General features: G+C 40.3%; 1 long non-coding RNA gene and 1 pseudogene across 15 annotated transcripts in view; both read left to right on the forward strand.

Annotated features, from left to right (window-relative positions):
* The window catches only part of Gm6999, a 93,165-nt gene that overhangs the window by 48,712 nt on the left and 19,400 nt on the right, over positions 1 to 25,053 (forward strand). The gene's annotated exons all lie outside the window — the stretch shown is intronic.
* On the forward strand, positions 7,996 to 8,596 carry Gm18605 (predicted gene, 18605; annotated as a pseudogene).

Consider the following 25,053-nt stretch of genomic DNA (forward strand, 5'->3'; position numbering starts at 1 on the left):
CTGTCTCTGTGCTCTGAGTGCAGGCCTATTGTCCCAGCCTATCCCTATATCATTTACTTTTGCTTTCCCTCCTTTTCTTTCTTCTTTCATGGTTTTTCATCTGTTTAGGCTCTGCAATACAATGCTGAACAGATGGTAAGCCTCTGCTGCTTAGAAATCTGCTCTACTGAGATACAATTCATACATAATACAATTCATCCATTTAAATATAATTCAGTGTTTATTGTAAATCACAAAACGACTCGATCATCACTACAAGTTAATACTAGAAACCTTTTATTTATCATCAAAAGAAACTCTATATCTATGAAAGTCATTCACAGTCCCTCCTAACATTGAGTCTCTTCCCAGGATCTATGAAGCCACGAATATAATTTGTTTCTACAGATCTGTCCATTTTCACAAGATATAAAAATAGAATATGTGATATTTGGTGATTGGCTTTTGATGCTTGGGCCAATAATTTCAAAATTCATATCTTATAGTGCTTATTATTATTTTATTTTTTATTGACAAATGTTACATTTTATGGAGATGCATATTTCATTTAACCATTCATCTATTAGCTGATTGAACATTTTGCTTACTACTATGTTTTAGCCATTATGAATAATGTTTTTATGTGGATAAATGTTTTCTGTTCTGTTAAATCCTCTAATATACTTAATAGTGGCATTCTGGGTCTTACCGTAATCTTTTGAGGCCACTGCTTTCCAAAGTAACTGCACTGTTTTATCTCTCCACAAGAATTCCATGTCGCTACATCACTGCCAACATTTGTTGTTGTTGTTGTTGTTGTTGTTGTTGTTATTTCTTATTTTTGGTCAGCACTATCCTGAAGGACGTAAAGGGCTACCTCATCAGGGTATGGGAATTGTTAATGATACAGAACATCTTTGTTATCCCCCCCCAATTTTTGAGAAATATTGACCAGATTTCCTTATTTTGAGTTGTGTTCTTCATGCAGTTGAGATATGGTCTCTTACTAGATTTGTGCTTTCAGAATTTATCCCCCAGATGTGGTCTTTCCACTTTCTTGATTTCCCCTCCCCCTCACACTTTCTCCAAATGTTTTAATTTTCTTTATTTATTTTATGTATGGGAGTACACTGTAGCTGTCTTCAGACACACCACAAGAAGGCATCGGATCCCATTACAGATGGTTTTGAACCACCATGTGATTGCTGAGAATTGAACTCAGGATCCTTGCAAGAGCAGCCAGTGCTCTTAACTGCTGAGCCATCTCTCCAGACCCCTCTACTTTTTAAAATTAAAATTCCAAACAACTTATTTATGTTCTCCCCCGCTCCTCCCACATTCTCCTTACCTCCCTACCCACTCAATTCTATGTCCTTTCTTTCTTTATTCCAGAAAACAAAAACAAAATTCCACAAAACACAAGCAATTAAAATAAGCAAAAAGCCTTAGACAAAAAAAAAAATCCCAAACAAAACAGAATAAAATAAAACCCACACACAAAAATATAGCCATGGAGTTTGTTTTATGTCACCCTCTACTCCTGGGCATGGGGTCTGCCCTGGAGTGCAGCTGATAACACCTAGTGACACTCTACTGGAGAAAACTGATTTCCCCTATGCCAGAGAGAATAAATTGCCAATAGCTTCTTGGTTAGAGGGGGGACCTCATGAATATGTCCTCCTCTCGCTGCTGCTGGGACCCCATCTAGCATGAACCTGTGTAGGACTGGTAAATGCTGTCACATTGTTAACCATTTCCTCTGGCTCTTACAATCACACTGCCTACACTTTCACATAGACCCTGGAGCCATGATGGGAGGAGCTTGGGGAAGGCATTCCATTTAAGACTGAGTGCGCCACTGTCTCTTACTCTCTGTCCATTGTCCATCTGTGGGTCTCTTTATTTGTTCCAATCTATTGCAAGAAGCAGCTTCTTGGATATGGTTAAGCAAGGCACTGATCTATGAGCATACCATTCTGCCACTAGGAATCATTTTATTTTTTCTGCTCTTTCAGTAGAATAAGAATTAGGTTTTCCCTTAGGCCTACGGCTGATCTAGTCTCAAATTCTTGGCTGCTTTAGCAGTGTCAGGTATGCGTTTTATCTTGTGGAGTGGGCCTTAAATCTAATAAAAAAGTGGTTAGTTCCTCTCATAACATTTGTTCCACAATTGTACTAGTATATCTTGCAGGCAGCTCACAGGATTTGTAGTTGGATGGTACTGATGAGCACCTTTCTCCTCTGGTAGCATGGACAGTACCTTCCAGCACCATAAATGCTAGTCAATGGGAGTAACTCTAGAGAGGTGTCATCTTGTGTTCTCCATGCTTGATGACATAAGAGTTGTGTTTAGCAATAAAATCCCACCATTAGGTTATGGAGAACAACTAATAGCCTTAGCTATAGCTTGTGATCTTTGGGGTAGGGGTGTTGGTGGAACCCCTTTGGCCAATTATCCAGTAAGATGTAATCCAATCCTGACACTGGAGGTTTTACTTGGTGCCATACGATGTTTAGTTGTAACTATTATTTTGTGACTCCATTTAGAGTCCTTTCATCTGTATCTATATTTTAGGACCTTCTACAGTCATAGGTTTCATATGATTTTTCAAATGGCCTTTATGTTTATTGCCTCTCCCCATATTCCAGTCTTTACCCTACTCTCCTACCGTCCCACTGCTCCGCCCCAAGAATTAATCCCATCTTAGTTTCTCCTTTATCTCTACATAACACTATATTCTATTTTTTGTTTTGTTTTTTTAATTAGGTATTTATTTCATTTACATTTCCAATGCTATCCCAAAAGTCCCCCCGACGCTCCCCCACCCGCTCCCCCACCCCCTCCCCCACCCACCCACTCCCACTTCTTGGCCCTGGTGTTCCCCTGTACTGAGGCATATAAAGTTTGCATGACCAATGGGCCTCTCTTTCCACTGATGGCCGACTAGGCCATCTTCTGATACATATGCAGCTAGAGACACGAGCTCCAGGGGTACTGGTTAGTTCATATCGTTGTTCCACCTATAGGGTTGCAGATTCCCCCCCAGCTCCTTGGGTACTTTCTCTAGCTCCTCCATTGGGGGCCCTGTGATCCATCCAATAGCTGACTGTGAGCATTCACTTCTGTGTTTGCTAGGCCCCAGCATAGTCTCACAAGAGACAGCTACATCTGGGTCCTTTCAGCAAAATCTTGCTAGTGTATGCAATGGTGTCAGCGTTTTGAAGCTGATTATGGGATAGATCCCCAGATATGGCAGTCTCTAGATGGTCCATTTTGCATTTCTTGGGAGTTCTGCTTCCTTCCCCAACCATAGTTTCTTACTATGGTTTCTGGTTATTTGTAATGTAACTCATATCAAAAGCTTAAAAATATAACTCCAATATGGGAACACGTATTTTTCTTTGGAGTTTAGGTTATCTCATTCAGAATGTATTTTTTTCCAGATCTATCCATTTACCTAAAATTTTCATTTTTTCTTAACAGTTGCCTAATATTGCACTGTGTAAATGTACTACACTTTCATTACCCATTCATCAACTGATAGACATATAAACTGTTTCCGGATTCTAGATATTATAAATGGAGTGGTAGTGAGATGGATGGGTACATATCTCTATAGTAGGATGTAGATTTGTATAGCTGGATCTTGAGGTGGATCTAGGCCCAGCTTCCTTAGGGTTTCCATAGTGACTGTATCAATATGAACTGCCATCTGCAATGAGTAAGTTTCCCCTTTCCCAGCATCTCCACTACCATGTGCTGTCATTTGTTTCATCAATCTTGGGTAGTCTGGTTGGGATACAATACTTTGAATTTGCATTTCCCTGATGGGTAAGAATGTTGACCATTTATGTAAGTGTTTCTCAGATATTTGCGTTTCTTCTTTTGAGACTCTGCTTAATTCTATACCCCATCTTTAATTGGGCTATTTGTTTTCTTGATGTTCATTTTTTCATATACTCTAGATACTAACAAGATCTACAAGATGTATAATTTATAAATACCTTTCATGTAGCTTGTTGCTTTGCTGAAATGGTGGTGTCCTTTACTGTAAAGAAGATCTTCAGCTTCATGAGATCCCCTTTATTAATTGTTGTTCCTAGTGCCTGTACTATTGGCCTCCTGTTCAGAAAGTCTTTTCCTGGTCCAATGAGTTCAAGGCTATTCCCCAATGTCTCTTCTATCAGGTTCAGTGTATTTGGTCTTATGCTGGGGTCTGTCTTAGTCAGGGTTTCTATTCCAGCACAAACATCATGACCAAGAAGCAAGTTGGGGAGGAAAGGGTTTATTTGGCTTACACTTCCATACTGCTGTTCATCACCAAGGAAGTCAGGACTGGAACTCAAGCAGGTCAGGAAGCAGGAGCCGATGCAGAGGCCATGGAGGGATGTTCTTTACTGGCTTGCCTCACCTGGCTTGCTCAGCCTGCTTTCTTATAAAACCAAGACTACCAGCCCTGAGATGGTCCCACCCACAAGGGGCCTTTCCCCCTTGATCACTAATTGAGAAAATGCCTTACAGTTGGATCTCATGGAGGCATTTCCTCAACTGAAGCTCCTTTCTCTGTGATAACTCCAGCTGTGTCAAGTTGACACAAAACTAGCCAGTACAGGGTCTTTGATCCATTTTGAGTTGAGTTTGGTGCAGGGTGATAAATATGGATCTATTTTCATTTTTTTCTATGCAGCCATTGAGTTTGTGCTGCCAAACCAATAATTTGAATTGAATTAAAGAATAGTCTCTTTATTCCACCCGACTATTTATCCACCTGACTTAATGTCTTCTCCTCTTAAAAACCAAATAGTCTCTTTTTTTTGCCCTATTTTGGACTTTTCAAAGATTATTAAAGATGCTGTCTGTTTTCAAGCATGCATTTCTGGCTTCTTTGTAAAAAGTGAGGTGTCTGTAGGTGTGTCTGGGTCTTTAATTAGATTCCATTGACCCATGTGTCTGTTTTCTTTTATGCCAACACCATGCTATTTTTATTAAGATAGCTCTGCAATACAACTTGAATTCTGGGATGGCTATACCTCTAGAAGTTCTTTTATTGCTCAGGATTGTTCTAGGTATCTTGGGTCCTTTTCCAATTTTGAGGGGTAATGCTTTTGATTATATTCTTATACCTGTTAGGCAGGTGTTCTACCTGAGCTACACCACAGTCTAACAGTATTCTCCTAAGCACAAATGTATTTCATTTAGGCAACATTGGCTTTACTCCTTTATTTTTAGCTATGTGTGCCTTTAGTGCAACATCTAAGAAAGCTTTGCATAAGTCAAGACAATGAGGATTTATGGGTTTTCTGTGAATGTTATTTATCAGTTAAGAACTTTTCATTTTCTTCTGGAACATATTTGAAATTCTATCCAATACCTTTTTTTGCATTTATCAAAATGACCATACTTTATTTTATCTTCTAATGTAGTGAAATATATTAGCTTGATTTCCTAATGTTAAGCTGACTTTTAATCCTGTTAATCCTGTTACAAATTCAAGTTGTTTGTGGCATTTTTAATAAATTGTTAGATTTGGTTTGATGATTTTTACTTAGTGATATTGCATCTGTGTTTATGGATGAGGTTGCATACATAATTTTCTATAATTATCTTTGCCAGCTTTAGAATAAAGGTTGTGCTGCCAAACCAATAGAGTGAACTGAATTAAGGAATATGTTCTCTTTTGTTCTATTCTGGAGTAGACTTTGCAAAGACTAAAATTATTATTCCTTGAATGTTTGGTATAATTTATTGAATAAAGTCTTTTTATTTTTTGCATGAGAACATTTAAAACTATTGCTTCCAAGTTTTTAAAAAATTATGATTCTTTTAACATTCTGATAATATATTTTGATCATATTCATCTCAAGTCTTCCAAGATCTACCCTCTTTTCCATCCACCCAACTTAATGTCGCCTCCTTTTAAAAACCAAAACCAAAACACAATATGAATAGTGATTTGTCTTTCTCAGATATTCTTGGATCACTGGAGTGTGGTTGGCTTACCAGGGGCAATAATCTTAGAGAAAAATGACTCTTCCTCTTCCAACAATAACAATTGCCAGTAGCTACACACTTAGGGATGGGATTTTGTAGTTTAGCCATTTCTCCATGCTGGATCGAGTCCTGCTTGGACTTTCACAAGTCTTGTGCATGCTGTTCCAATTACTGAGAGTTCATATGTACAGCCCCTCTGCTGTATCCAAAGGTCCCTGTTTCACTGCAGGTATCCACTGCCTCTGGCTTTTACCCTCTTTTCTCTTATTTTCTGTGATGTTAGTTTTAGGTTAACTTAACATACAATTTAGGAAGAGGAACTTCCAATTGAGAAAAGGCCTCCATAAGATTGCTCTATCAGCAAATCTGTTGAGTACTTTCGTGGTTAATGGTTGATGTGAAAGGGCCAGCCCATTGTGGGTGGTGCCAAGCTTGAGAAGGTGGGAGTGGATTGTGAAAGAAAACAGGCTGAGCCAATAGGAACAAACTGAGCTAGAAAGCAGTTTAAGGTCCGGCTTCTAGGTTCCTACCTTGAGTCTGGCTTCAATTTTCTTCAGTGATGAAGAATGACCTGAGAGTTTTAAGCTGAAATAAAGGCTTTCCTCTTTAAGTTGCTTTTGGTCATGGTGTTTTGTCACAATGGTGGGAGTTTGGATTCCATCTTGTGGAGCAGGACTTAAATCCTGTTCAGAAAATGGTTGCTTACCCTGGCATGTGTCAAATTGACATAAAACTGTCTAGCACAGTAACCAAGATCATTGTCAATAACACATATGTGTAATGTTTGGGGGAGAGGTGTCTTTGGGATCTTACTGCCAACAACTCCAAAAGAAGTTATCCATTCTTGGCACTAGGCTTTTAATTTATTACCTCTGGTGTCTAGCAGGGGCACTATTGCCCCTTTATTGAGAAACTTCATGTTAAAACTCTAGGTGTCTCTCTGTGTATGTATGTATGTATGTATGTATGTATGTATGTATGTATGTATCTGTAAGATTTACAGTTAGAGGTTTCCATATGAACTTTTGGATAGATCTTTAGTGCTACTTATCCCTCTCCGTATGTTTTTCTCTACCTTGTTATCCCCTCCTCCACTCAAACTCAATCCTTTCTACTCCCTTATTCCCTTTAACCCTTTATAACAGTGCACACTATATTCCCTCACTTGAAAACTACTCCTCATGGTTCCTTAATAGTTTCTGACCTCCATGTCTATTCCAAATTAAATATACATATCTGAAAATTCAAAGGTAACATTAGTAATTGAGAGAGAATCAAAAACATGTTTTTCTGAGTCTGAGTTAACTCACTCAGAATAATGGCTTCAAGCTCCACTCACTTATCTCTGAAATTCATAATTTCATTTTTAACGGCCGAATAATAGTCCACTGTGTAAATACACCACATTTTCATCAATTGGTGGACATATAAGCTGTGTCTACTTCTTGGATATTGTGAATACAGCAGCAATGAATGTGGATAAGCTAGGTATCTTTATCATAGAATACAGAGTCCTTTCTGCCCAGGAGTGGTACAGCTGGCTCATGTGATGGGTCTATTTTCACCCTTTTGAGGAGCCTCCTCACTGAGTCCCATAGTAGCTGCACAAGTTTCTATTTCCAACAGCAGTGAATAGGAGATCCTCCTACCCCACATCCATGCCAACATTTGTCATCATTCAGATTTCAGATCTTAGCCATTCTAACTGGGAGAAGATGAAATCTCAAAGCAGTTTCTTTTGTTTTTCTAAATGTAAAAGGGATTTATCCTTGATTTTCTAGATTTTTTCCTTTCAAATACAAGACTGTAAATGTACTAATAGAGTATTTCAGCTAAAGTTTCCATTGTGTTTCACCTTGAGACCACACAAGTTGAAATCTGATGAGAGACACTGGGCTATGTGAACATCCTCAATGCAGACTTCTGTTTTCATTGGTGGATGACTTCCCTTCTGGACACTACCAGTAGAGAATCTCTCTTTTATGACTTCTAAGGTTTTCATCAATTAGAGTGTATACAGTTTTTCTTTTCTCTCTTTGGACTGGGATCCTGGTTTGAAAAAAATATTTTGGTGAAAATACCACTAAGGATTATGAAAAAACATGAACATGTAGAATACATTTCCCCCAAATAAAGCCATTTGTGAGATTAAAAGATTGCATTGAGTGTTTTACAACAGAAGGAAGTCAAGGGGCTCAGATTGGTGGGATTGTCTGAAATGTAAAGAACATCTGCAAACCACAGGGAAATTAGATTTATGGTTCCTGTCTCCAGGACTTGTGGACCATCTCAAGCTTTTCTTAAAGTCGATACCTGAGAGGCAATTTAGATACTTTAATTGATTTTTCCTATCAATGACTTGATGTGTCAGAATTCCTAATTAATTCTAATGCAGGCTCTTGTGTCCGTAATCTGGTTGTTGTTTCCAACCACAATGGAGTGATGGGAAGAGGACATCACACTGCCACTGTAAAAGATAAAGATGGAAAAGGGTACCATTTTGATGATAGTGATGCCTCCTAAACATCTGTAGACCAAATTGTTCCCAAAGCAGCAAACCCACTTTTCTCCCAGAGACCAAACAGTTTCCATGGAACTGGCTATTTCCCTCTTGACTAAGAAACTTTGCCTGTCTCCTTGGTAGTTAAGGATTTTGAACATTTGTTTAAAATGGTTTTAGCTGTTCACATTTCATCTTTTGGGAACTCTCTGTTTAGTTTCATGGCCATTTAAAAAAGTTGGGCTGCTCATTTTCTTGGTGTTTACATGTTTGAGTCTATATAATCTATAGAGAGTAACCTTCTGTCCAGAGCATAGCTGGGGAAGAATTGTCCACATTCTCTAGTATTACTTTCACTAGAGTGTTGATATTCTTTTTTTTTTCTTTTGTTTTTGTTTTTTTTTAAATTGGGTATTTATTTCTTTTACATTTCCAATGTTATCCCAAAAGTCCCTCACATGCTCCCCCCCCCCCCACTCCACTTCTTGGCCCTGGCATTCCCCTGTACTGAGGCATATAAAGTTTGCACGACCAATGGGCCTCTCTTTCCACTGATGGCCCACTAGGCCGTCTTCTGATTCATATGCAGCTAGAAACAGGAGCTCTTGGGGGGGGGTATTGCTTAGTTCATATTGTTGTTCCACCTATAGGATTGCAGATCCCTTCAGCTCCTTGGGTACTTGATATTCTTTACTGTACACAAACCTCTTAATTTCATGATATTCCATTTGCTAACTGTTGAACTCTTAAAAAAGTATTCTGTTATTTAGTTTATGTATATAGATGTCTTGCCTGCATGTATGTCTGTACCACATATGTGCCTGGTGCTTGAAGACACCAGAAGAGGGCATTGCATTTCTGGGAACTGGAGTTATAGACAGCTCTAAGCAGTCATGTGGACCCTGGGAATCAAATTCAGGTCTTATGGGAGAAGAGTTAAGAATAGTCTTAACTCCCCAGCCCCAATCATTGATTTTAATGACTGCCTATAGCCATTTTGTTTTTGATAAGGAGACCAACAATACACATGGAAGAATAGAGCATATTCAACAAATGCTGTTGGGTCAAATTAGGTAGTTACATAGAAGAATGAAATTCTACCCACATCTCTCATCCTGAATAAAATTCAACTGCAGACTAATGAGACCTGATACAATGAAATGGTAGAAAAGAAAATGAATATGCTTGAATTTATTTTCACAGGATTTTTTTTCAAATTTTAAGGTTAATTTTTTTTTTCTATTTGTAGAATTTTTTTTCTAGAAATTTCTTCACCTCAACTTTTCAACTTTGTGTCAGACTTATTTATTCTAGTCTTTTCTTCACGTGATTCTTTTTTTAATTCCTGTGAACACATATTTGTGCCTTTTATCTTGATATATTAGTAGTCTGTCAGTATTGTCTTTTATCCAGTTTTGGTTTTGCCAGCAAATTCTCTATTGTATCAGCCCTTTTAGTGATGAGTCCCAGATTTCCCCAAATCTCTATATTCTAGACAATGCTACAATAGATACCCATGTCTCCTATGCATTTGTGTAGGCATACCTAACCTTACCTAATCAGGATCAGGCTTTCTGGGCCATTAAGCTTATGTTTCTAGTGTGGGTGAATAGGGACAATCTCCGCTGTTGGTCCTGACAGGGGACAGTTGTTCCTATGTTCATGTTCATTCCTGCACTTGGATTTTTTTACCTTCCATGTCTAGGAGTTCCATAGTTGCAACATGGCAAGTGTTCTTATTTGTACTCACATTCTCTGATTATTGGTGTGTTTTTTTCTTATGTGCTTATTGCCTGCTGGCAGTATTCATTTGTATGTTGCCTATTCAAGCATTTTCCTGATTTTAAAACAAAACAAAACAACTCCCCTCTATTATGATTTCTGTCTTTTGCCCGTTGGCTTGAAGGCGTTTCTTGCTTGCCTCGGTCTTCTGTAAGATTTAGATTGTGAGTATGTTCTCTGATTTTTCTGGGTGTTTATGAATCTTTTTCACGATGAGTTTTGCTGAGTGGAAATCCTTACATTTAATGCACTTAGTTTCCACTATTTGGGCTAATGGCTTACCTGAAGTTTTTAAAAGCCCTTTCCAAACCATGTTATAAAGAAAAGCTATGCTTGTTTCTAGAAACTTTGTTCTCTTACCTTTTATATTTATGGTCCTTGATCCCCTGGAGTCCATCTTTGTGTGCAGAGCAAGGAGGCAAGGAAGGAATCTGGTTTATGTTTCTTTTTGCTGCAAGACATTTTTGGTAACGATATTACTAAGCCTTCTGTTCTCACCCATTGATTTCTGATGCCATTTTTACTGCATAATAGATTCATCTATATCTATGAATTTATTTCTGAGTTTCTCAAACAAAACTCACATTGTTTTTTGAAGAATGTGCTAAGTTCTGTAGGTTAGATGTTACACCTCTTCCTCACGGTCCAGTTAACTGTGTATAAACATTTAATTCTTCACATAAATCTAAGGTTAACTTTCTCAGCTGCCTCAAAAAACCAGAATGGAATTTTGATTGGGATTGTATTTAATCCAAAGATTAATTTTAGGAAAACGGGCTATTGAAGTGAAACATTGTTACTTACCAGATTGCCTATGTCTGATGAAATTGTCATTTTCCGAGTATCCAAAGCATTCTTAGAAGTCAGCAGTACAAAGGAAAGGAAAGCAATAAAAGCAGGCAAAACAGGGCCAGGGAGCTGGCTCGGTGAGGAAGAGCATTTGCTGCCAAGTTTGAGGGCTAGAGCTTGATCCGTGAGTTCCATCCCGGAACACACATGTTGGAAGGAGAGAACTGACTCCTGGAAGTTGTCCTCTGACTTGGACTGTGCACACACACACACACACACACACACACACACACACACACACACACGTAATGTGATTTAAAATGGACAAAACATTTGAACAGAGATTTTAAAAAAAGAAGACATGCAAATAGCTAATGTGCATGTGAAAATATTCTCTATATTCTTAGTCAGAGGGGAAGCATGGATATAAACATCTACTGGAGTGATGGTAGAAGTGTGAGAAGCTGACTATATCAGTTGTTGGAGCATCAGGAGTGCATCTTGGTAGAACTATAAATATGTAGTTACTTTGGAAAATTCTTGGTAGTTACATATTTATAAATTTATACAAACCTCATAACTCAAGAAATCCTATTCTTGTGTATTTACTGAACAGAAATAAAAATATGTATCTCCAAAAATTTTGTATAACAATGCTTACAATGGTCTTATTAGTAACAATTCCAAGCTAGAAGTAACCCCAATGTCTGCCTACAGGAGAAACAACAAGTTATTTTTATAGGTATATATCATAATGCTACTTGGCAACACAAAGGCCGATCTATCAATATGAAATAAAGATGAATCTTGAGAATATTATATTGAGCACCTGGGATCAGGAAGAATAGTTCATATGACTCCATTTACATGAAGTTCAGCAACAGACATACAAAATCTAAGATTATGAAAGTCAGAACAGTGGTTGTCTCCAGGGAAGGCATATTGCCAGGAAAAGACACAAGGGAATTTTCTGAAGTGAAAAAAAGAAATACAATTTTTAGTTGGTCATTATGGCTATATATAATTGTCAAAATTTGTTCCAGGGACTATTTAAAATTATGTGCATGTTATTCTATATACATTATCCTGTAAGCTCTCACATTTCACCCATAATATTTTGAGAAAAGTTAAAGAAGGGCATTCAGCTTGGAATGTAGCTCAGTGGTTCTTACTACCACAAAGAAGGCAACCAGAGGCAACCAGAAGTGTTGTACGAGACCAGTGAGTTAGGCTCCTTCTCATGTTATGCCATGCAGATTGTAATTTATGTTTTTATGTACTTTAAAAAGATTATTATTATTATTATTATTAATTTCTTATCATGTGTCTCTGTCTGTGTGCCTGTATGGGGATGTGTGTGTGTGTGTGTGTGTGTGTGTGTGTGCAGGTGGTTGGCATGGGGACAAAGGCACCAGAGCCCCAGAGCTGGGGCTGGGGTTACAGCTTTGTTGTGAGCCACCAGACAGACAAGGATCCCAGGAAGTGTACTGAGGTCTTCTATACGCAGAAAGCACTTATAACTGTCGAACCCTCTCTCCAGCCCCTGTTTTTATGTGTTTTATATATTACATGGTACATATGTGCTCAGAGTCGATTCCTGTTTATCATTTCCTCTCCTCTTAATATTTTCTTTGTCAGATACTTTGAGGTACATTTTTTTCCAGGTTGAATTATACATCCTTCAGATTTTTAGAATTTGTTGAGGAACATCATCCAATTCTAGGTCATTCCCTTTCAGTAGCCAGTGATGAGCTCCGGCCTTCTGGTTGCTGTGAGCGCTCAGCTCACTAACTGCCCCTCTTTCGTGGGTAGTGTGTGTATTCTTGCATGTCTTATTTTTGTGTTGTTCTGCAGTTTCAGTATTCTGTATCTAGGGCTAGATTTTTCTTTTCAAAGAATTCTGCTGGTTGAGAGGTTGGAGAGATGGCTCAGCAGGTAAGAACATCTATGCTTGCAGCAGAACTAACTTCTGTTCTCAGCATCCATATCTGGTGGCTCATAACTTGATGTAGCTTTAGTTCTAGAGGATCTGATGTTTCCTTCAAGACTCTGATGTCACTTTTCCCTTATAGATGCACACACACACACACACACACACACACACACACACACACGTATGCACACACACCCCACAACCACCACCACCACCATCATCATCTTCATCCCTTCATACAAATAAAATAAATCTTTAAAAATTCTACTGGTAGTACTATCTAATTTTCTAAGGAACCACCAAAACTGATTTCCAGAGTGGTTGTACCAGCTTGCAATCCCACCAACAATGGAGGAGTGTTCCTCTTTCTCCACAACCTCGCCAGCATCTGCTGTCACCTGAGTTTTTGATCTTAGCCATTCTGACTGGTGTGAGGTGAAATCTCAGGGTTGTTTTGATTTGCATTTCCCTGATGACTAAGGATGTTGAACATCTCTTTAGGTGCTTCTCGGCCATTTGGTATTGTTCAGTTGAGAATTCTTTGTTTAGCTCTGTACTCCATTTTTTAACAGGGTTATTTGGTTCTCTGGAGTCTAACTTCTTGAGTTCTTTGTATATATTGGATATTAGCCCTCTATTGGATGTAGGGTTGGTAAAGATTTTTTTCTGAACTATTGGTTGCCATTTTGTCCTATTCACAGTGTCCTTTGCCTTACAGAAGCTTTGCAATTTTATGAGTTCTCATTTGTCAATTCTTGATCTTAGACCCAGCTATACCACTCATGGGCATATACCCAGAAGATGCTCCAACATGTAATAAGGACACATGCTCGACTATGTTCATAGCAGCCTTATTTATAATAGCCAGAACCTGGAAAGAAACCAGATGTCCTTCAACAGAGGAATGGATACAGAAAATGTGGTACATTTACACAATAGAGTACTACTCAGCTATTACAAAAAATGAATTCATGAAGTTCTTAGACAAATGGATGGAACTAGAAAATATCATCCTGAATGATGTAACTCAGTAACAAAAAAACACACATGGTATGCACTCACTGTAAGTGAATATTAGCCCAGAAGTTCGGAATACCCAAGATACAATTCACAGACCACATGAAGCTCAAGAAGGAAGACCATATTGTGGATACTTCAGTCCTTCTTAGAAGAGGGACCAAAATACCCATGGGACAAGATACAGAGATAAAGTTTGGAGCAGAAACTGAAGGAAAGGCCATCCAGTGACTGTCCCACTTGGGGATCAATCCTCTATACAGTTACCAAACCCAGACACTATTATGGATGCCAACAAGTCCTTGCAGACAGGAGCCTGATATAGCTGTCTCCTGAGAGGCTCTGTCAGTGCCTGACAAATACAGAAGTGGATGCTCATGGCCATCCATTGAACTGAGCACAGGGTTCCCGATGGAGGAGCTAGAGAAAGGACCCAAAAAAGCAGAAGGGGTTTGCAGCCCCACAGAAGGAACAACAGTTTGAACCAACAATACCCCCAGAGCTCCCAGGGACTAAACCACCAACCAAAGAGTACACATGGAGGGACTCAAGGCTCTAGCTGTGTATGTAACAGAGGATGGCCTTGTGGGACATCAATGAGAAGAGAGGCACTTGGTCTTGTGAAGGCTCGATGCTCCAGTGTAGGGCAATGCCAGGGTGGGGAGGTGGGAGTGGGTGGGCTAGTGAGCAGGGGGGATGGGATAGGGGGCTTTTTGGAGGGGAAATGAGGAAAGGCGATAAAATTTGAAATGTAAATAAAGAAAATATCTAATAATAATAAAAAAAGAAAAAACTCTACTAGATTCTTTCAATGTCTGGGTCTGAGCTCTCGTCCCTCAGCTTGGGAAATCCTTTACTATTTCATCTTGGTAATTAGCTCTTCTCTGTCTTCTTCTTCCTTCTGCAGCTTTAATTAGTATATGAAAGTCCACTTCAAACTGCACTCTGGGTCTCATAAGCAATTTTCAATTTTTGTCCTTGTAGGTATGAAGTTTTGCAAATTGTTCATCACTATTGTTATTATTTCCCAGATATAAGCTATTACTGAGGTTATCTTTTGGGCTTTAATTTCAAATATATTTTTCCTGACAAATAGGTTTGAGAATTTATTTTTGTGTCTCCAACATGTATTTTCTTTCTTTCATTAAAAAATTATATATATATATATATATGATTATATATATAGCTTAAAATTAAGTTTTTTCATAAAGTATATATTGCATGATGAACACATTTTTCCCCATAGCCCCAACTCCCTCTCATTAATCCTCTTTGTTCCCAGTTCCATGTCTATTTTATGCCACATAAACATACATGATTTTATGAATCTATATAGAATCTAGAGTTAGAAATGAGAGAAAACATTTGTCTTTCTGAGTCTACCTTAATTATCTTACTATTGTTATTTTCATATGTCTCTATTTTTCTTGCAAATGGCTTCATTCAATTTTATAGCTGAAAAATGTCCGTTAATTATGGATACCACATTTGTTTTATCCATTCCTCTGTTGGATATCTAGGTTGGTTGCATAATGAGTATTGTGAATAGTCCTGCAATAAGCCTGATGTGCAGGCATCTCTGTGCCAAGTTGACTCAAGTCCTTTGGGTTAAATATTCAAGCATACCACAGCTGGGTCTTATGGAACTTCCATTTTAGTCTTTGAAGAAACTCCATACTGACTTCCGTACAGGCTGGGTTACTTTGCATTCTGCCCAGCAGTGTACAAAGATTCCCTTGTCCAAATTCTCATTAGCATGTTTCTGTCATGGTTGCCTTTCCTACTGAGGTAAGATGCTTTCTTAGTGGAGTTTGAGTCCCATGTCTTTGTAGGGTGTTTTTCTTGGGTGGTCTGAATATTTGTGTTTCAAATGTTCTGGGGTGGATCTGTTGATAACTGTTTCTTCAGTCCTACAGTTTGCCACATTTCCTTTCCATGACCAGTGATCTTTTTGTTTTTGCTTATTGTCACGAGATCCCATGTCCTGGGATGTTGTTATCATGTGGAGCTCTTACAGCTTGAGTTGTGTTCTTGTGGGAATTCTATGCTGAGGACCACTGTAGCGTCAGGTTTTGGCCTAAGGCACAGTAACTGGGCTGAAAAGCAGCATCAGGGTAATTTATGGGCTGCAAACTCTGAAGGGCTGTTTATTCTCCAGTCAAGTTATAAAACAGTCCAGGGTTTCAGCTCCCCCCTCAGAGGAGGCGGAGTTATTTCCATCCAATATGGGGGTGTGGCTTCTTGGGGATGTGGCTTCTTGGGGTGTGGCTTCTTGGGGGTGTGGCTTCTCGGGGATCTCAGCTCTGACTCTGTGCAGAGGCCATGGTCCTTATTTCCTGTACTCTTCAGCCCATCAGGCTGTGAAAATTGAAGCTTAAATTTATCAGACTAAGCAAATGTCCTGATTATGCCTCCTTGCTCCACTGAACGTCTCAGGATCGAGCTTCATTTAGTTTTTGGCCTCTGGAAATTCATTACTTTCTTGCTGCTTCGTCCTCGCATTTACACAGATGAACACACACAAAAAATCTATGCAGCTAGCATGTTTGTTTTCACCAGAAAGGATTGGGATAGCCGGTCTATCCCAACAGATGAGAGATTTGCAGGTTTGCTTTTGATCTCATTCTTATGTAATGCCTGTATAACATGCATTGCATGTATTTTTCACAAACTAAGACAGTATCTCGTAATTAAGACGGATGTACATAATTTATAAATGAGCAAAAATGTTACCAGATGTCACATCTTCAAGTCACTCCCTGACCCTTATCCATCTTCTGAATGCTGTAGACATGATGGTGGAGTGGAAATGGAAGCTTGAAAGACTGCTGGAACCTTCTGGGACCTTCAGGAATCCTTCTGAAGAATTCTCATTTCTAGGGTACACTCCAAGAATCATGCAAATACAGCTGGTTAATCTTTTAACCTCCTGCATCTTGAAAGATTTCAGAGGTGTGTTGATTGCTTCGTGGAGGTGGTGGCTTATGGCCATTTTAGTCTGTATTAGCAACAGTTGGCTGGAGATGACCTGGCTGCTTGGTACCAGCATCTCGTGAAGAACAGTAGCTGCATCTCCTCCCATGTGCCGTGTGTTGCCCTTGAGTGCTGCAGAGACTATAAAGCTCTCTCACTTTGGAGAAAGTTTTTTAAGTTGGAGATGAGACTCATGATAGAGAAACGCTTGCCTTTGTTAGATTGATAGGACCTTGGTAGAAGAACCCATTTTTGCCAGTTGCTGGCTAATGTCCTGGTTAGGAAGAGTAATAACCTCATTAATGAATTACCTCTTTCTTGCAAGACAAATTTGACTCATTTCTTTCCTTAAAAGATAGTGTCATTGATTAAAGGTGGCCATTAGTGACCACGGATGAATGTGCCGGCCCCACCTTTGGAAGATGGTTGATGTTTACATTTTCTGCTAGGAAGCGAACGAGTTCTCTGGATAAATCAGAACGCTTCTGAGTAATCTACAGAGAGGCCTTCCATTTCTAAATAACTGTTAGTAGGGGGGGAGAGAAATGATTTAGTGCACAGTAATGGAGACACATGCTTATAACTCCTTGATGGGGAGTGGAGTTTGCTAACTCTGGGCTAAATGATATGCAGGATGTGCTGGCAGTGATCATCCTGTTGAGCATGCAATTCACAGGTATGGTGAGCTCCACAATCATGTGTCTGACTGTAGTGAAGCACTTAACTAAAGCTCCAAAGCCAGAGCGGAATCTATCACACCAATTTAGTAACTGAAAACCAAAGTCAAATGCTAATTTAAAAAAAAAAAGGCATCAAAGTTTCATTTTTGAAAAAGTCGACTGAACTAGGTCGGATTAAAACTCGAGCCTATGTATTATTAAAATAATTGAATTGGGCTATCAAAGTATCAGGCTGAGGTTGAGTCAGAATTCCATATGTTCTTGATTATAGATAAGTTTCTCCTTTATGAGCTAAATTGGGCTGGTTGAGAGGGAACGACAGTTTCACTATCAGACAACGAAATGATAGCACTGTGGTAGCCTTCAGAGTGAAGGTACAGATGTGCCCAGAATCACAATGTCTGTCTGACTCTCCTGTGCTGACCGTGAGCCATCGGCCCTTCCTTAACCTGCAGTGCCTGAGTCCATCTCTTCATTCTGTGGGGTGTCTTTGACTGAATTTAAGGGTGGTCATCGTAGCCAGCCATAGGCTGACCTATGAGGGAACCGTTCAGCTGAACTGGCGGTACTACTTCTCTGGGGGCACAGAGCCACATCCTCCTGGCTGGGCTCTTTTTTTATGAATGGCAGAGGAAATGTTTGCAAAGGACACCGTTCCAGCATCCCCACCAGCTGTGCTGTATTTTCTGGGTGAGGCTGATTGCTTTTGGCCCTGCTAGTGCAGTGTTTTCCATCAAGCTGGTCTCGGCTCTGCGGGGGTATTTATTATGTGCCATTTTCAAAATAAAAGGGACGCGGAGCAATCATCCAGCAAAACCATAAAACATTTTATTATCCGAGACGGTGAGGGGACAGGTTTGACATACAACACTGGGAACGGCAATGGCCGAACAATGTGGTACTAAAGTGTGATTTAATGAGGCTTGGAGGATTTAGTTCAGTCAGAAAAGTTCCACTCTTGTCTTGGGCATGGGGGAAGCTGAGCTGGCATGGGCACCTGAATAAGCAGCGTCATGCTAGGTAGGCCACAGACAGCCACTGCTATGTGCCTTGTTGTCCCAGACAACCATTTTCAGGGAGACTTCAGTGATAGAAACTTCTGGCTGATTTAGTGGACCCCAAACTTGGCGCAGTTTCTTGGTGGCTTCCGTTTTACAAGGCCAGCAGTTAGTCTAACAAAAGCCTGAATTCGTTTCCCTCTATACCCATTGATTGCCAGCTGAGAGCTGGATGCTGTCAACTCAACTTTTTTCTTCTTCTTCTTTTAATTCTATTTCTCTGGAATTGAGGTCCTTTGCCCTCTCATTAAAGACACTCTATCATCTTGGGCAACATTTGTTTATTTCTACTTTTCTTTTAGGGGGAAAAACTCATTAGCAGATGGTGGCTGGTTATCATGTCTATCATTGACTTTGGATTTGATCATACATATCTTTTGGATCCAGCTGAATTGCATTTACCTGCTTTGCTTTTTTTTTTTTTTTTTTTAAATTGGGTTGGTACATCATAAGCCTTTGAGTCATAAACATCAGCGATTCACTGAGCAACTCAAGCATCGCTCTATTACTTTCTGTATTGAAGTAGATCTAGTATGTATGGTCCCATGATTGGGGGTGGGGACTAACGGGAGTGTAGGAAAGGTGAATTCCTGGGTTCTTCTCCTGAAGAGGCAGGTGAGCTAGAATACTGGCTTGTAACTCCTTTGAAAATAGCCTTTTTAGAGGTTGAATGACCCTTTCACAGGAGTTGCATATCAGGTATCCTGCGTATCAGATATTCACATCATGATTCAAACCAGAAGCAAACTTACAGTTATGAAGTAGTAATGAAGTAATTTTATGGTTGCGGAGGGTCACCACAACATGGAAAGCAATATTAAAGGGTCACACAGCATTAGGAAGGTTGAGAATCATTGATGTTGAAGGCAGGTATAGACAATGGAGAATACACATACACGAGTGAAGAGAAACTGGAAACTGACATTACATTATTATTTAAGCTCGGGGCTTCTGCGGAGATGGCCTTGCCTCAGGCAGAGGTTCTTAAATGATACTGGGTAACAGGGTTGCCTGGAATTACTTGAAAAGACAATTGATTGGGTCTAGCATTTGAGACATGATTCACCTGATCTATAGAAGGGTGTATACTCCACATCTTGGAAAACTTTCACATGACTCAGGGTCTATAGTCACAGCTGAGGAGCAGTATCCCAGGAGAGGCTCAGCTAGGTTTTGAGTTGTTTTGCTTTGCTTTGTGATTCAGGTTCTACTCTGGATTTTGTCTTTCTTCAGGTCACAGGGACTTTCTTTTCTCCAGCCCTTGTATGTAACTCAGCTACAACCTCACCATTTCTCTTTGCAGTTTCTTTACAAATCTAGTCATCTCAATAGCCATCAGAATGTGGTCCATAGATCCATAGGTCCATTGAGTGAGAGAGTGGAATGATGAGCTGGGTGACCTTAAGAAGATGCATGAACTCTGCTTAGGAACCATTCATTGTCTTCTCATTCATCAGCATGGAGGGAGAGATCAGGACCATGCTGTCTTTCCCTTACCTTATAAATATTACATGTGACCCAATTAAACACAGGGATTTTTCTCTGGCAACTCTGGATTCTCTTAATGCTAAATGCACACTAAAAATTCTAGGCATTCTCAAGGACAGTTGACCCCAGAGTAATACTTTCGTTCTAGCTTGTGTCAAGCAGGTGAATTTTGATGAGCTTCTAACAGAGCTGTTCATGCTAAAGCGAGTTCACTAATGTCGCCTAAAGGAGATGGCTCGCTTAAAAAAATATTGAGAACGTGTGTAGGACTTCAAGTCTAGCAGGGAATATCAGTCCAAGAGCCTGGAAGTGAAGCAGGCGTGGAATCTTCCCACAGCTCTTCCGTGCCTCTGGTGTCATTGATATCTGAGTCACTTCCTTCCTTACCACATCATTTCATACCTTGTTTGCAGCTGCATCTGTTTATTTGGCAAAGGAGGAGTGAGGCGATTTCTATTTCCAAGAGACCTGTGGTTAGGACTCATCTATAGTGAAAAATTACCTATTGATACCTTTCCTTCCCTCTGTGAATCCATTGAACTGTCCTAACAAGCAACTCCCTCCCTCTTGTCATAAGCAGCCTTCTGTATGACCAAAGTGAGCCACATAGTCTAGATCCCAGGAAGGAAGGCTCTGCCCCTCCCTGTTGTCATAAGCAGCCTGCTGCATGACCAAAGTGAGCCACATAGTCTAGATCCCAGGAAGGAAGGCTCTGCCCCTCCCTGTTGTCATAAGCAGCCTGCTGCATGACCAAAGTGAGCCACATAGTCTAGATCCCAGGAAGGAAGGCTCTGCCTCTCCAGAGCACACACATTGTGTTCTACAGGTTTCTGAAATGCAGGCTCATTTGTTTCTTTGAGCTCTCCAGCTCAGAGCCATCCTTGGCATTGTCACCATCTCCCTGGTGCTCGCTGCAGGCTGAGCTGAGGACTGACCTCCCTGCACTGCTGCTGACAAGAAGCTGCCCTCTGCCTTATGTTTAATAAGCAGATTTTCTCTTCGGAGATCAAAATTGCCTTTTTTTTTTCATCTGGGAAAATCATGGCCCAAAGGACCTCAAAAGTCACTCTTCAACTGGCTTTGTCCCTCCAGAGTCAGCTTTTCCCATGGTGCCCCTTGACTATTTATTTTGAAAAACTAAAACCCTGAGTTCAGGCTGTTGTTAGGGAAGCTTTAATCATTTAATGCGAATCAAATTCCCCTACTCCTCCTCTTCTAAACATCTCTGGGAGAGGAAAGGAGAAGTGTCACATGCTGGTGGGTAGAACAAAGGAATTTTTGCTGTTGGTTTGTTATATCTTTCCTAGTGTAAATGGCGGCTACGTTAGGACAAGTCAGGTTTTGTCAAGACAGCGGAGCATAACCAGGGACAGCCATTTGAAGGAGCTTTGGAAGGAGCAGTGTGGTTAGTCCCAAATCCTTCCACAAAGCAGCAGGCTAGAGTCATTTCATAATGTCAGGGTGCTTCAACTTGTACCTTGCCAGCAAAGCGATTCTGCATGTCAAATCCTGAATTTAAATGAATGTGAAGCTCTGGTGAGAAGCCTCACTCCTCTTTGCAGCCACAGCTGGGCAGCCACCAGAGAGTTTTCAGGCTAGACATGTTTTTCCCCAACATCTGTCAGCTTAGCTAAATCAGAGCTCCAAATGAACAGTGTAATACCCAAGATCATTATCTGGATTTGTGACACTCCCTCCCACTTCTCCCCAGAGGATGTGGGATTCGAAATGAAAAACAACATTTGTAAGGGATCAGGAGAGGGAGGATTTTCATCTTTATTATTATTACCACTAATAATGCATTTTCATTAACATGGTTTTAATAGTATGAAACAAGAAAAATGAAAAAATGCCCCTCTACACTGATGTGTTCTCCAGTGCCTCTTGCATAAGGTACTGTATCTGCCACTCATTCAATCCATGATAAGCCTGTTAATTAAGCTCACGTCTACAGGTGCAGTCTATGCAGTTGTAATTTTCCGCTCTGTGTTAACTGAGAACTTACAGATGGTCTCTTGGTGTAACATGTATTCACAGCATCCAAAAAGATATGGCCTGACTGCCAGGTAGAAGGAGAGTTAATCTGCTAATCAAGTCAGCAAGTATTTACTGAATGCTTACTTGATGGTCAGGTAGGCGCCGTTGTTGTAGGGGATGTGTGGTGAAGAGAGATGCCACCTTTAATGAGAAAACATGACTCACATTTGGAAGCTCATGGCCTGGTGGCCATGAGAACAGCATCTGAAATGCGGGCCCACATGGTTTAAAGATCTACAGCTTGGCAATATGGTGTAGCAGATAGGAGCATGAGTCATACAAGCTTGATGCTCTAAGTTCAGTCCCTGGACCCACAGCAGAGGGTGAGAATCAACTCTACAAAATTGTTCTCTGACCTTTACATGTATGCCCGCCCATCTCTCTCTCTTTCTCTCTCTCTCTCTGTATCTCTCTGTCTCTCTGTCTCTCTCTGTCTCTGTCTCTCTCACACACACATGCACACAGAGTCAGAGAGACAGAGATAGGCAGAGAGACACACAAACAGAGAGACACATAGACATACATACACACACACACACACACACACACACAAATAATAGCACACACCATAACCACATACTAAATAATACATAAAAAAAGAAATCCAGTTCTACAGGTTTAAAATGGCTTGATCTTAAAATTTTCACATTTATAGGCGCATTTATGTTTCTTTGTGTTAAAATGGAGATGTTAGCACATTGGAATTTGCTTTGGCTTGAATGTGAAGTGTTTCCCACAGGCTTGCTTCTGTGTCGAATGCTTGCTGTTTACCTGGTGATGCACTTTGGGAGGTTTTGAAAACTTGAGGAGGCAGGCCAAGTGGAAGAATTAGGTCACTGGGGGACAGTCCTTGTGGGTATCTTGTCCATAGCCCTTACTGTCTTGCTCTGCTTCCTGCCTGACATGAGGCAAATAGGCTCCCAAAGCCATATACACTTGCTGCTGAGATGTTCTGCCTCACTGCAGACCCTGAAACACAGAGTCAAGGGACCACAGACTGAAACTGTCTGAGATCATGAGCTAAGACAAATCTTTTCCCCTTTAAATTGTTATACCAGGCTTCCTATCACAGCAGTGAGAAAGGGGACATAATCTAGGATTGCTGTGAGCATTAGCAACATTTGTAGAGCACCTGCCACATTGGAGAGAAGCCAAAAACATTGTTTTAAGTCGGCATACTGCATAATATATTATAATTTAATCTTAGTTATCGAAGTACAAGGATGCTGGAGAGAACACTGCAGGCAGAGCTAAGGTAGCACTTAGAAATGACAGGCTCAAATTGCTAGAAGGGAGCCTAGAGGAACACAGGTCTAACAACTCTGTGTACCAACACAGAAACAGAGACAGGCTCAGATAAACTGCTCAATACATTGTTGGCAGGTGTCGGGTTGTTCTGTGTGCGGGACCCTGCATGGCGGAGATGCTGCTGGTGCTGTGGAATATGCAAGTTCTCAAACTTGGTGGTGAGGCTTTTGGAAAGAAGAGCTAAGGGGTGATCTGATGCAGGGGGATGGACATGAGGGCCAGAAATGTTTTCTTAGCAGGTTCTTGGCTTACAGGCCAGTCAACTAGTGTAGCAAAAAGCACTTTGAACTTGGAGTCTCAGTTTGACAATTTCCCTGCCCACTTGTGTGATCTGAGCAAGTCGACTTCTCTGTTCTTCATTGTCTCTCTCTTGAGAATAGATGCTCAACTGTTTCAGCTCAAACCAGTGAGTGACTTTTCTAATTGCTGTGACCAAATCCCTGGCAAAAAAAGTAATTTAAGGGAGCAAGGGTTTATTTTGGCTTGAAGTTTGAGGAGATCATTACAATATATATGGCAGAGAAAGCAGGAAAGGAAGGTGGGGCGGCGGAAGCCAAATGCTGGCTGGTTGTCTTGTAACTCTAGTCAGGAAGCAGAGAGTGATCAGAAAGTAGGGCTGGCCTGTCAAATGACAAGCCCCTCCCTCAGTGACTCCCTCCCTCTGTGAGGTTTCACCTTCTTAAAGGCCCCACAACCTTCTCTATAGCACTATCAGCTGGGGTCCAAGTATTCAAACACATTTCAACCCCAGCAGCCTGGATTGATGTTTGGAAAAGATCTGGCTTTGCTTTTGGTGAGGGGGAAGCTAACACAGTTGGAGGGGGGAAGGGGAGAACCTGTCAGGGTGGATGTTTCCTGGCGAGATGGAGGCAGTTATCTACAATCATGGTCAGAGCATATAGTTCAGTCTGTAGAGCTCTGTGGAGTGATACATGTTTAACACTTTGCACTAGTACTTCCCAAATGGTGTTCTCTGGAGCACTGGCTGTAAGACATGCTCTGAAAGAGATCTCTGCATTAATAAGTTTGGGAGATGCGACATGCAGTATTACGGTCTAGGAGACTCATGGTACACATCCAGGGCTTTGAGGAATCCAATTAACCTTACTTAGTCTGGAATGTGTCACATTTATTTGGTCACAGAGTACTTAAAAGCAATAACTATCAATTAATGTTCCGTGGAGCACTTTTGGGAAACACTTTTATAGAAAACAGGGAGTCATTATGAGTTCTGTGTTCAGTTTTAGAGAACTTTTAGGGGAACTTGGGGGAAGTGATCATTAGGAAGAATATTTAAGAAGAGCAGGAAATGAACTGGAATCTCTCAGTTTAGAGAGGAGAAGCCTTATGCAATCCATTTTGAGTTGTGTGAATTGGTATAATGAGGAAATTTGATTGATTGTTCTTCATATTCACTGAGCATAAAGCCAGAAGGAATGGGCTTAAGAGTTAGGCCTAGAGATTTAGGGAGAAGAAAAAAAAAAGCAGAAATCTTTCTGATCAGGGATATAAACTAG

The sequence above is a fragment of the Mus musculus genome, chromosome 14, assembly GCF_000001635.26.
Source record: "Mus musculus strain C57BL/6J chromosome 14, GRCm38.p6 C57BL/6J".
Lineage (NCBI taxonomy): Eukaryota > Metazoa > Chordata > Mammalia > Rodentia > Muridae > Mus > Mus musculus.